The following is a 2,616-nucleotide window of genomic DNA, read 5'->3' on the forward strand; positions in this document are numbered from 1 at the left end:
GCTCTCTGCCGCCGTTCTCCGCCGCCTCCTCCCGGCTGCGCTGCTCTACGTTGCGCTGGGTTCGGCCTCTCCCCGCCCGCAGCCGCTCTGCGCCGCCTTGTCCAGGAGCACCACCCTGCGGCCCGCGGCGGGACTGCTCCGGGAACGGGACGCGCTCCTGCCCGCTGCCACACTCGGTGAAGAATAAAGGAAGAAAACACGCAGCGGAACGCAGCATCAGAATCTCCAGATACCCATTGGAGCATCACTTCTATTTAATTCTTATCATACGCGTCGTGACAGTATTTTTTAAGGGGATTAAATAAGACAATATGGAATGACACTTTTTACTGCATAATGAGTAATTGGAATAATGAACTCTGCTGTCAGGGAATGGTTGCAACAGAATGGGCATGCTGTCATTCTTGTCCCACACCATCAATCACTGCAGCACTGAGATGCTCAGCAGCAGCAAGCCCCTATCAGCAACACACAGTAACCTCAATGGTGCACGTCTTCTCACAGCCCAGAGTACACAAGGTCCATACAGAACCACTCTTGGCATCCACCAATAAGAAGTGCATCACATCAGTGGTCCCTGGTGGTTTCTGCTCCAGTATGTATCTCATGTGGGTGTCTTAAACCATGCTGGTGTCCATAGCATCAGGACAGTTCAGGATCTTCCCACAGGCTTGTCATTGCTTAGCACTATGGTGTAAATAGTCTGAGAGAAGGTATATACATTGTCACTAAAATCCAAGAGCCACATCAGCAGTGTCTCCAGTGCTGAGTGTGTGGGAGAGCCCATGTCACTGGCCTATGTTGTACTTTGACCCCTCCTCCTGGTCCAGTGTTTCCAGTGTCACCAGCACACATGCTTCACCTGCCAGCAGTCAAATGTTGAAATTCTCATCCAGCACGTCACATCTTGTCCTGTCATTGTGCCCCAAGTTAGTCCTGCATGCTGAAGAACACCACCACTGTGCTTGGCAACAGTGGTGTTGGTGTAGAAGGTGACAGGCACCTCAGGGACACTATCATCCACATCCTCCACCCACATCTCTACCTTGCATTGCATTGACTGGCTGTGACCTTCCAACAAATTTCTTATCCATCAATTTATACTCAATAATACTCTATAACTCTATAACCATTTATTTCAGCTTCTCATTATGAATGAAAAAGATAAAATAAAACAAACATGAACACAAGAACACAGTACTCAAACAGCATACTTTGCAGCTTGGAGAATTTGTAAACATCTGGTTGAATATACACTGTGCCAATGTCAGTTATTTCCAGTGTAGAACATCCTCATTGTTACTAAAGAATTCCCTTGCAAGCATCATTTCATTTTGACTAATATTTGTATGACATGGAATTGAGTAGATTACAGAAAATCTAATCAGATTTACAGAGTTCACTTGACAAGAAAGCTGATGTAGTATAAAGTAATCTTGAAGATCAGCTTCTTTTTCATATTTCCCTTAAGATTCAAGAGAAACAGAGCTATGACAATAAGACAGCAAATCTCAGTGTAACCAGCATGCAACACAGTCCTCCTGCTCCATCCTGAATAAAACACAAGTTAACAAACAGGAGAGGGTCCCTGCACTAAAACAGAGAACTCTTGAACCTCTCTGGTGTGTTTTTGATGCTCTCCTTTCCCTGTGAGAATGCTAGACTATGACGCTTCTCTTTCTCCTCAGTTACTGCTGGGTGAGCCAAGGACTCTGACCCAAAGAAGTGTTCTCTTCTGCTGGCCGGGGAGCTGTGTCTTCAGAGAAAGGAGATCGGCCCTGCAAAGAAGAGAGCGGAAAGCTGACAAATGGCTGTTGGGGTAAGCAGGAATTAGCAAGAACCTGAGAGGGCTCATTTAAACCAGTGTAGTTATAACAGCCTTCTTTCCTAACCATGTTCAAAGGAGAAGGGTTAGAAGGCAGCCCTACGACGTACAGAGGATTAACACAAAGCTCCAAACATTCCTACAGAATGAACCTAATAAAGTAAAATCACTGGAAAGCTTTCATGGATCGAGGAGGGGGAAAACTTGGAATAGAAAAGGTCTCAGATTATTACTTGAAAGAACACGTGGTTTAATGCAGTTGAAGCAAAAATGGTCCTGATGAGGAATAACATCAAAGAGATGACAGGGGATGCACAAGACTCCATGATCACTTAAATGCTAACACAACACAAGGACTTAAACCCAGGACTGAGGAGACCAGGAGGATTGTAATTCTTGGCCTCATCTCCCATGGCCTCGACAAGCCGTGTGCCTGACCCATTGGCCCTTCTGCTTTGCAGCTGCCCACACTCCAACATCTCCCCTCGGGCTGACACTTCAACATTTCACACGCAGCAACTACTCCGGGCACGGAGCCACTGGCAGAGGCGTGGGCAGCCTGCACCGTGGGAGCAGCAGAGGACCCAACGGTGGCTACAAGATCTCCTACCCTTCTCGTCTCTCTAAGAGGATCCCCGACACCACCCCATGGGATCCCTCCTTCCCACTCCCCCACCGCGGTCCCCCGCTCTCCACTCTCTCACCTGCACAGCCCAGTCTCCTTCTTCTTGCCCGAGGCCGGCCACATCCCACCCACGCACAAACCTGAGAATCGCTCCTGTTCCTTTTTG

The 2,616-nt window shown here is 47.9% G+C and overlaps 1 pseudogene; it reads right to left on the minus strand.

Annotated features, from left to right (window-relative positions):
* Window positions 1-1,668: 1,668 nt before the first annotated feature.
* The window catches only part of LOC107320273, a 6,646-nt pseudogene continuing 5,698 nt past the window's right edge, over window positions 1,669-2,616 (minus strand).

Source organism: Coturnix japonica, chromosome 13 (assembly GCF_001577835.2).
Source record: "Coturnix japonica isolate 7356 chromosome 13, Coturnix japonica 2.1, whole genome shotgun sequence".
Lineage (NCBI taxonomy): Eukaryota > Metazoa > Chordata > Aves > Galliformes > Phasianidae > Coturnix > Coturnix japonica.